The following is an 11902-nucleotide window of genomic DNA, read 5'->3' on the forward strand; positions in this document are numbered from 1 at the left end:
AAAAGGCAATGGAACTTTTTAGCATAATAGAAGAATATGATTTACAAAAAAGCCCTAGCCTATATATATATATAATTTCAATCTCTGTCAGTTTTGATTTGTGTTTTTTTGTCTTTTTATTGTATACACCTGATCCTATCGGTCTGATGCAAAGATCTGAAAGCCATGTTGTTTGTATATGAGAATTTGTTTAATAATAAAAAAGATTCTCCTCTCGCATTCAGCTATGTTTTTTGTCTGAGACCTCATCGATTTGTTGTTCGAAATATCATTCATATTAGCCTTTTACAAGCTTGTCTGTGGGTTTTGAACGAGGTACCAAAAAACAGTTGTAATTCAACCTCAAAATCGGCCCAATTCCTAATATTTCTAATACTTAGCTAACGTTAGTTATAAGGCTTTGACACGTTGTCATAAAATTTTTCCAGACCGTGGAGAATGCCTTACAGCCTACTTGTTTACATTTTGAACAGATGTGGCTCCTTAGTAAAGCTATCGTCGCAGGACTTTCGACTATTGTGATGATCCTTGGTCACAGATGAGGCAGAGACAAGATTTTCGTGCTCGAATCGCTCCAGCTGAGCTTTGTTTTATTCGGCACAAATTAACCTAGCAAGCAATGTACAGCACCAGGTATTCAGCTCCTCTCTCTTCATTTAGCAGATTCACTCTCCCTCTCCAACACTCAAACACACAGTTTTATTCCCTCCCCGTATGCAAATTGCCCACAATTTCCCCGTCATGCACACGTCTCAGTCAGCCAATCACAGACAACGGACATCGAGCAAGCAGTGACGTAAGGGGTGGGAGACAACACAGCACGGGCACCGAGAGGGAGGGGGAGCCTTAGCAGCAAGCTAACACAGACACTCATTCATGCTACAGTGGCTATCTACAAGTTGGTTTGAACACGATTATTTACAATTAAGCACCGCTATGTACACACTAATAGTTTGGCTATTTACAACAATTATAAACATTTTATACAACCCCCACCCCACCCCCAAGTTCAGCGACAGCCCCACTAGCCAGCTAGCTAGCTAGTCTTTGCCAGGATCGCCACATAGCCCCCACTCAAGGGGTCCTCAGTCTCCTGGCGACTCCGCAGACCATAGTGTCTAGCTAGTTTTTGCCAGGATCGTCACACTATATTGGAAGCGATATCCTAAAATTTCTTCTTACAATGAAGAGTGCCTTACCCGCAAGCTTAGAAATGTGTTAACACGGCGACACATCGAGAAATACCATCAAGAAATACCAGCATTGGAGAAAAACACTATAGCCTACTCCGTAACTGCATTTAGGTCATACGGAAGAGGATTAGGGCCACATGTGAATTTTTTTTTTTTTTTGAGTTCTGACTTTAAAGTCAGAATTCTGAGATTAAAGTCAGAATTCTGACTTTAATCTCAGAATCATGGGTACCTGTAAGGAACCAACTTCAGTGAGAGAGTCACTCTGTGTCATGCAGGAGGGAAACCACACGCTGACCGAAAATGTCGGATTTAAACGAGTTTTTGCGTGTTCGAGGGGTCCCAGAGGAAGCCATTTCATTAATGGAAGAGCAAAAGGTGAGTGAAACAGAAATATGTGTTGGTTTGGTCACTACTGGCTGGTCTGCCAGCATCCGCCATCAGACCCCTGCAGCTCATCCAGAATGCTGCAGCACGTCTGGTCTACAACCTCCCCAGACATTCCCATGTCACCCCCCTGCTCACTGACCTCCACTGGCTGCCTGTTATGGCTCGCATCAAATTTAAGACCTTGGTGCTTGCATACCAGGCAGCTAAGGGTCAGCACCAGGGTACATCCAGAGGATCATCAGACCCTACACACCAGCCAGACCTCTCCGTTCTGCCACCTCTGGACGCTTGGCACCTCCCCCTCTTCGCGTCTGTACTTCCCGCTCCCGTCTGCTGTCTGTCCTGGCCCCTCGCTGGTGGAATGACCTCCCCGTGGCGGTCAGAACAGCAGAGAATCTCACCACCTTCAAACGCAGATTGAAGACTCATCTCTTCAGGCTGCACCTCTCCCCACCCCTCCCTAGCCTATAGTTTAGCTCACTGTACCTAGTTAGGATAATATGATTATGTTAGTGTATCTGGCAGGATTGTTTTTGTCTGATTAGGTGTGATTAGATGTGATTCCAGTGCTTGTTTGTACTTGGTAGGATTCTTGCTTGCTGAACACCTTACTCTACAGGGTTGGAGTCCTGATCGATGTGGTCACTTCTGGCACTACGATCCTTACTTCACTTTAGTGTTTCTTTTGCACCTCTACATCATGAACCAATGCACTTGTTGTACGTCGCTCTGGATAAGAGCGTCTGCTAAATGCCTGTAATATAATGTAATGTAATGTAATGGTGTTTGTAAAAACAAAGGAAAGGCTACGGATATGAAGGATGTGAAATGCAGACACGGGTTAGCTAACGTTAGTAGCACGTTTGTTAGCTAACATTAAGTTACTGCAAACTAACGTTGTGCATGTGTAGAGGTTAGTGGTTAAGAGTACAATGCCTGGAGAATCTTGGCTGAGTAGCCAGGTAAGGGATAATGCCCGACGAGGTATCCATTATGTAAGGAATAAACCATGACGTGCTGCCCCGTTACGACGGGGGTGGTGATGGTGAGGCGAAGCCGAGGGTAGCTTAACCAGCCCCGAAGTAGCCTACATTCTTTTCCAATAACAGGACAGAAAACTCGGTTTGGTAGTTTATATTTTATTCCATTTATACAACGAGTTACCAACAATATGGTTACTTTATGTTTATTGATTTTTATCGAATTAATTGGCTGAAAGTGAAATATTCTTCTGCGGCCGTTTTGGCATATTATTTTACCGTTGTCAAGCAAAACTCTGGTTGGTAGTTCTGTTTGGACCCTTGTTATTCAAAAACTCGGTTTGGTAGTTCTGTTTGCACCGTTGTTAAGCAGAAACCAACGACTCCAAAATGTTGCGGTCTCGCAGTGTAGACATATAGCGTTTCTCCAAGACCCTCTGAAACCGGGTTTGACCGCCAGCTAGCTTTATGATAGTTTCGCCGTAACTTGTCACCTAGTCCTAGCCAATATTATCTGGGTTTTAGGTCAGAATGGTCTCACGGCATGCTTGTTATCCCGGCTAGTTATAACTATTGAATTGTATTCAAAACAGCGGTTACTACAAATGCAATCGTTTACAAAGATAGCTACGGATGAAAATGCGTCCTGTAGCCATGACTTAAATACGGAACGCCTATTCTACTGTCAAAATAAGGGGCGATTCCGTATTTTGCGAGATGGTTGGCATTCCTAAATGAAGCCAGTAACTAGAACCGTGATTCAACGTTGCCATTGCGAAATTGGACATTGACAAGGGGAGGGGACGTAACAACAATTCAAAATCGAAAGAATAATGTTGCTGTTTTAACTGCTTAGAATGCTGGGTTTTGTAGCGCATTGATTTTAGAACTGTTAAAAGGCCGATGTGTCCCTTAACTGAGAAATAATGCCCACACTTTGGACCAATCAGAATCGAGTACTGCTTTGAAAGGGTCTAGAATGGAGTAAAATAGATAATATCAGTTTCGATTGCAGGCAACATCCAGATACTCATAAACCTGTGAGTGAGTGTGAAGTCTCACAGTGAGATGGTTTAACACTCCCTGGCTTTTTTTAACCAGGAGAGGGTGATCCAGATATTGAAAAGCTATGCAGAATCACGTAAATAAAAAGCATGAGTTTTGTTTTTTGTTCCATTATTGTACTGACCCCTGTATACAAAGCTTTCCTGCAAATTTAAATCAGTATTCCCTACTGACACTAGTACTGACTTAAGGGGCTTAACCTTAACATTATTTATGCAATGTGCACAAATAATAGAAAATAATATAAAGAAAATGATTGAAAATGATCTTTCTTCTTCTGTGCAGATTGACAGCGACATCATAGTGCTGATGGATGATGCAACTCTGGCAAATTACATCCCCTCTTACGGAGACCGAATTGCCCTCTTCAATTTCTGCAAAAGTAAAAAGCCCCTCTCAAAGCGAAAACAAGGGCTTTTAGAAAAACTTCGTGAGAAAATGAAAGTCAGAAAGGAAAGCACCAAGGAAAACACATCACACGAAGACACAAGAACAACACAGACGAAGAAGCTAAAAACAACCCGAAATGTAGAGATAGGATGGATTCACAGTAATGGCAAAGTAGCCAAACAGGTGAGGGCAAAGCAGGGAGGTGGCACCAGGAAAGTTCAATTGGACATTAATGCTGGATTAAAAGACATCCTTCAGGAAGGAAAGGAACTTTTCTTTCCTGATGGAGTCTCTCCTAAAGGATCAGAATCAGATTTAGACTTTGAGGTGTGGGACTTCAAACAGAACTGCCTTACTGATGACACTTGCCTGTCCGTTGGCACTATGTACAAGACTGCGAGGCTGACAATGTTACGCTTTTACATTGCAACCAAGCCAAAAGAACTTGAAGATGATGCCAGCGAGACATCTGAAGTGATCCTTGTCTCGGCACACAGTGGCAATGAAATCAATACAGCAGAACTACAAGAGGGAGATATTATGGGTGATTTTGATGGAGTCCAGCCTGCTTTAGAAACATCTGTTGTCTCTGAAATTACCTTTGGTCCTCTTTATGGCGTTGAAGAAGACACAGAGGACACATTGATCTATGAGGGTTTTCCTATGCCCGCCAGTCCAGCTCACCCAGAGGATGTGATAACGATCATCGTACATCATGCTTACTCTTTACATGACATGATCACTGCTTTTTCTGATGCAGAGATTTTGAATAAAGCACTGAGCGTGAGACGCATACTTCCAGACAATGAAGAAGAAGCAGGCAGTGGATCTGGGGTACTGAGAGATGTTCTCAGCTGCTTCTGGCATGAATTCTACGAGCGATGCACACTCGGTACAACAGTTAAAGTGCCCTTCATTCGCCATGATTTTCCTGCTGAAACATGGAAGGCAATTGGCAGAATCCTTTTGAAAGGTTACCAAGATTGTCAATATTTGCCAAACAAACTTGCACTCCCCTTCCTTGAACAGGTGCTTTTTGCCAATGTGTACAGTGATCTTAAAGAACATTTTCTGCAATTTGTGAGCAGCCAAGAACGTGAGGTTTTGATGGAAGCGATGAGTGATTTCTCCGCAGTTGACTCTGATGATCTTGTGGAAGTTCTCGACAGCTATGGCTGTAGAAGGAGAATCAGCGCTGAGACTCTTCCTAAAATACTGGATGAAATAGCGCACAAAAAACTTGTCCAAAAACCGATGTTCGTTATTGACTGCTGGAGGGAGATCACCCATCATCATCTCTCCCTCAGTCCAGAGGCATTGACCAAGTTGTTCTCTGACCTGCAACCAACCATGAAAAAGGTCTGTAAACTGCTGAAATTTGCCATTGATTTGACTCCAAAACAAAAGGAAGTGGGAAATCATCTGAAAAGATTCATCAGAGAGTTAGATGAAAGTAAACTTCAGAAATTTCTGCGGTTCTGCACCGGATCTGATCTTGTAATTACAGACAGCATCTACGTGGAATTTGAAGAAATGACAGAATTCACAAGAAGACCAATTGGGCACACGTGTGGGAAGATTCTGCACATAGCTGACAGCTATGAGAACTTCCCAGATTTCCGTTCAGAATTTAATGCAGTTCTTGAAAGCAATGTCTGGGTAATGGACATTGTTTAGATTCCCACAACCATTACCACAACAATCCACTGTTAATAGTTTTTCACGTTTGAACTAATTTTGCAGAATTGCAAGGACATAATTGCAAGGAATGGTGAGGAATAGATATTTAGGACCTATAATAAGCACTTCAGCATGGCCCTTAATAGTTTGAGAGAACTTACTCCAGCTGTGGGAAGAAGGAAGCCCAGCTTTGGCTACAAAAGTTTCCAGTTTCTACTGTCATCCCTGGTTTCATGTGCTAGGGTGGCGCATTCACAAACCACACCAACTGGCATACTGTCCATTACCAGCAAGTTCTCCAGCTGCACAACACAAACCTTGCTGGACAGAAATGTGTTTTTTTCCTGTAATTGAAGGCCTTTTAATACTGCTAAGAAGGTTGAGGGCTTAGATTCCAACTGCAGCAAGAACAGTGGAATGCTTCATCATTGCAGTGTGCAAACAGCTGTAGAATGTAATGAAACTGTATTTTTGCTCCTTTTTGCTTTTTTGTAAGTTGCAAAATGATGTACCACCGAGGTGAAAGATTTGTGTAAACCATTGAATTGCATGGAAGTGTAGCCAAACCCGCATCTGTCCATTGACTGAAATCTCATGTTGGACAAAAGCAAGCGCTTTGCTCAAGTCAGACTAGTTCATCCATATTTTCTACTAAGGTCTGAACTAAGTAGAACCGGAAATTGGCATAATCTAAAAGTAATGCTGGCAGTTTTTCAACACTGTATTGTTAATTGCCCAGTAATCGGTCCAATTTTACCCTTGACTTTTGCATTACTCACGCTTGCAAAATGTTGCGTTATATGCCATTGCTGGGTTTAATTGAATTCAGGTCTTTAAAGTTTGGATACTATGACTGCTAAAATACCACTTCCTAGTTAGTGAAAGCAAGTCTGAAGTGTAGTTTTAGTAGGCCTAAATACTGAAGCTATTCTGTTGTTTTCTCAGATGTCATATTGCCTTGATACCACACGTCTTATTAATCAACCAGTTTGATGATGCATCTTGCAGTATCTTGTGACACCACAAATCCCAGTTGAATTGCATGAATATATAGCTAACAGTAACTCTACATCTGTCCATTGGTCGTGATCTCATGTTGACTGAGCAAATCAGACTAGTTCTTCCTTCTGAACAGAACAAGTCTTATACATATTCTCTTTAAAGTTCGGACACTTATTACTATCTGATTGTTATGTGCTAAAATTGCAAATATTTCTTTTTTACTGAAAGTCTGAAGTATAGTTTGATTAAGTCATCCAAATCCAGCATTGCAAGCATTGTTGTGAGCAGCAAAACTGATGTAATCTCTTTTCATTTTGTACACTTTTTACTGATTGTTATTGCATAGGCACTATACAATGCAGTCTCATAATTTTGAGTTCTTACATTACACACCTTGTGGATCAACCAATTTGATAACAGCAATGTCAAAGGGCTGTAATTGTTCAGTCATTCTTGTGCCAAATTCTCATGTTCTCAGGTGTCATGTTAATCTTAATTCAACACCAGAAAGTATTTCCTTGTTACTAAAAGTAAGTCTGGAGTATAGCTTTAGTATAGCTGTATGCACGTCTTCTTAAACATTAACACTTGCCTTAATTCTACACCATGTTTATGGATGACTCTTGAGGTATTTTGTGATACCACAGACCCTGGTTGAATAGTCAATGTTGCCTGTTAAGTGTTCATGATCTTTTACATTAGGTCACTGATGTAGAACATATGTCATGATCAAGAGGCTATATGAGACTATCTAAGGCTAAACATTCTACTTTTTTATTTTCCCATCAAAATGAAATTGTATGTTTCATATACTCTATGCATTATGTAGAATTTTTCATGCAGGGACCCATTTTAGCTCATGAGCATCGCTTTAGTTGAGATCTCTTGTAAAGCCTCTTTAACGGTAAAAATGTTAAATGTTACTTTTAACATTGAAATGTTAGTTTAAAAAGTCGAGCCATTCTGGTTATGCTCTTTATCGAACAGCCAATCTGGTTATGACATTTAACCATGTTATTATTGGTATTACTAAGAAAATGTATTTTTATATCAACTTTTAATGTGAATTAAATGTTACTTCTTCCACCACATTTGTATTCGCGTCTTCAGTTGAATGTTGATCAAGCTCCCTATCCATATGGGTAAAAAGTGATGGGGTAAATAAGGTTTACAATACAGTTGTTCGAGAATGTTACAAAGCATTTTATAGTCATTCATATTGGACACAAATGTGAGAAAGTCATTAGTCAGCTGGCATTAAAAACAATTGTGAAAGAAGTGTGTGGACAATTTACACGAGTGAAATGCACACTGCATTGCATGGGCATTCTGAGAATACAGCAGGGCTCTGAAATTACCAATAACATTCACCATTAAACAGTGGTAGGGATTTACCTAGAAAGAACAGATTTTAGTGTTAAGGAAAAATATGAAACCTGAAACGGTTCCACTGAAAGTCTAATAGTAAATGCACAATGGTCATTTTGAACACTCTTAATAAAGACTTGGGGCAGTAATACAAAAACTTGTTCTTGAAACGTGGGAAAGAGAAATACGACATGGAAATTATGTTGCTGAGGGTCAAACATTTCTGAGGAATACATGGAATATCAAGGCCTACAATTTTTATTGATACATTTTTGACAAAATGAAGTAACTTACAATACCATGGTGTGTTGTTTTTAACCATCTCATGTTTAAGAAAGCCCTTTCACTGCTTAAGCTTTAGAACCAAAATATTTCCTCAGTTTTCCTTACTACATATAATACTTAATACATTCATTTGTCCCCATTTGTTTTGCAGCAGAATATTTCTTTAAAAAAAACATTTCACTGATTATTTTTTATTAAAATGTAGCTACAATTTAGCTATTTTTTAAGGGCTCTTGAGTTGTAGTTTTCTTCTTTCAAACTTCACCTCAAACTGCATGTTTTCCTTTGTATTTAGTAAAAATTGGATTTGTACCATTGATCAAATATGTTGCTGTATTTCCTCTCTTAACATGATGTACAGATCAGCTGCAGCAAGTGGATCTGCTGGAGCATCCCATCCATTCTCCTCCATCAGTAGACAACACAGTTCAAAAACGGTTTCATCGTACGGAAACTGGCCTTTGGGAGTACACTCTTCCTTACACAAAGTGACCTCCTCCATGGCAATAGGTTTGAGTCTATCCTCAGCACTGTGCAACTCTGGGAATAAGTACATCACAACTGGCCGACCCGACGCCGCCTCATTACTTGATCTTGGTCTGATTTTGTGTGAATTCCATGTGTTGACGACTTCATCAAGTTCATCCAGCACGGTGTGGGTGCTGGCTTTCATTCCAACCAAGCAGTTGCACACCTGATTCTACTGATCAACCACTAGAGTCTTTGCTAAGAACCTTGATTAGTGGAATCAGGTGTGTAACTGCTTGGTTGGAATGAAAGCCTGCACCCACACCGGCCCTTTCTAGATAAGATTGAGGACCCCTGAGCTAAGTCAATATCGAACAGACACAGCACGCATCTTTGTTAACGTCAACAATCAATGTAAAACTAAGCAGCAATAACACAATAGCACTTCCACCAAACAGCACGTGCACACAGAACGGTGCTGCACTGATAGCCTAATACTTTCATACATTATCGGTTTTATTTAACTTTTCAATCCCATTCATACTAATTAGACCCTTTCCCACTTTTCAAACAATTCATATGCCTTCAGCTGCTTTTTCATGCATTGATCAACTCTTATATACTGATTCATACTCCATTCTAACCTTGAAATGTTCCACATCTTTAATACATTGAGTTTTATTCAACTTTTAAATCCCATTCATACTTTTTGAAAACATTCAACACAACTGATTGAGATTTCCTAATTAGACCATTTCCCACCAGCAATCCAGTTTAGCGTCAGCCTTTTAACAGCCAGCATTCACACCGCAATTTCTTCAGAAATTGCATTCTCTAGTTATTATAATAATAATAATAATAATAATAATAATAATTATTATTATTATTATTATTATTATTATTATTAACACTATTGTATTATTATTACTTATACAACTTTTATTACCTGAACAAGATTAAGGAAACAGAATTGGATAAGACTTTTGTCCAAAAAGTCTCCTGTGAAGTGCCCATCATCCTGGAAAGTTTGAAATAAGTTCATCCAGAATTGCGCACTCTGTCTGCGGAGGGTACTCCACCATCCCTCAATGCGCTGGTTTGCTGTGCTTCTTCCATAGAGGAAACTTCTCTCCCCTGCAAAACTGTCTGGGTGGTTTCTCCGCAAAAACATCTGCATTTCTTCTACACAACCATTTTCCGTGCCCCTGTCTGCACGAATCCTCTCTGGACATCCACCTATGCATGAAACTGTTTTGATAAAGTAACTTGCAACTACTTTAGGATCGCTGTTCGTGGTATAGGCCTCCATCCATAACACATAGCGGCTAAAACCATCTATACAGCCATTGATGGCAATGCCATAGGGCTTTAACTTATCGTAGCCGTCCATGTGCCAAAGTGCATTTGGCCCTCTGCAGCTGTACTGACGTCTTCTCAAGCGTCGTGCTCGTCTTAATTCCACACCTTGTGGATCAACCAATTTGATGATGCGTCTTATGGTATCTTGTGACACAACAAATCCCTGTTGAACTGCACGGAGATGTAGCCAACGGTAACCCTGCATCTGTCCACTGGTCATGATCTCATGCTGGACAAAAGCCAGCACTTCGTCCAAGTCAGACTGGTTCCTCCTTCTGAACAGACCAAGTCTTCTACAAATTCTCTTTAAAGTTTGGACACTTATTATTACCTGATTGTTATGTGCTAAAAGTGCAAGTATTTCTTTGTTACTGAAAGAAAGTCTGAAGTACAGTCTGATTAAGTCATCCAAATCCGGCATTGCAGACGTTGTTGTGAGCAACAAAACTGATGTAATCTATCTAATCACTTTGAGAGGAGACTTTTGCAGAAATTGAAGAGGGCAATTCGGTCTCCGTAAGAGGGGATGTAATTTGCCAGAGTTGCATCATCCATCAGCACTATGATGTCGCTGTCAATCTGCACAGAAGAAGAAAGATCATTTTCAATCATTTTCTTTATATTATTTTCTATTATTTGTGCACATTGCATAAATAATGTTAAGGTTAAGCCCCTTAAGTCAGTACTAGTGTCAGTAGGGAATACTGATTTAAATTTGCAGGAAAGCTTTGTATACAGGGGTCAGTACAATAATGGAACAAAAAACAAAACTCATGCTTTTTATTTACGTGATTCTGCATAGCTTTTCAATATCTGGATCACCCTCTCCTGGTTAAAAAAAGCCAGGGAGTGTTAAACCATCTCACTGTGAGACTTCACACTCACTCACAGGTTTATGAGTATCTGGATGTTGCCTGCAATCGAAACTGATATTATCTATTTTACTCCATTCTAGACCCTTTCAAAGCAGTACTCGATTCTGATTGGTCCAAAGTGTGGGCATTATTTCTCAGTTAAGGGACACATCGGCCTTTTAACAGTTCTAAAATCAATGCGCTACAAAACCCAGCATTCTAAGCAGTTAAAACAGCAACATTATTCTTTCGATTTTGAATTGTTGTTACGTCCCCTCCCCTTGTCAATGTCCAATTTCGCAATGGCAACGTTGAATCACGGTTCTAGTTACTGGCTTCATTTAGGAATGCCAACCATCTCGCAAAATACGGAATCGCCCCTTATTTTGACAGTAGAATAGGCGTTCCGTATTTAAGTCATGGCTACAGGACGCATTTTCATCCGTAGCTATCTTTGTAAACGATTGCATTTGTAGTAACCGCTGTTTTGAATACAATTCAATAGTTATAACTAGCCGGGATAACAAGCATGCCGTGAGACCATTCTGACCTAAAACCCAGAATTTTAATATTGGCTAGGACTAGGTGACAAGTTACGGCGAAACTATCATAAAGCTAGCTGGCGGTCAAACCCGGTTTCAGAGGGTCTTGGAGAAACGCTATATGTCTACACTGCGAGACCGCAACATTTTGGAGTCGTTGGTTTCTGCTTAACAACGGTGCAAACAGAACTACCAAACCGAGTTTTTGAATAACAAGGGTCCAAACAGAACTACCAACCAGAGTTTTGCTTGACAACGGTAAAATAATATGCCAAAACGGCCGCAGAAGAATATTTCACTTTCAGCCAATTAATTCGATAAAAATC

This window comes from Anguilla rostrata, chromosome 2, assembly GCF_018555375.3.
Source record: "Anguilla rostrata isolate EN2019 chromosome 2, ASM1855537v3, whole genome shotgun sequence".
Taxonomy (NCBI): domain Eukaryota; kingdom Metazoa; phylum Chordata; class Actinopteri; order Anguilliformes; family Anguillidae; genus Anguilla; species Anguilla rostrata.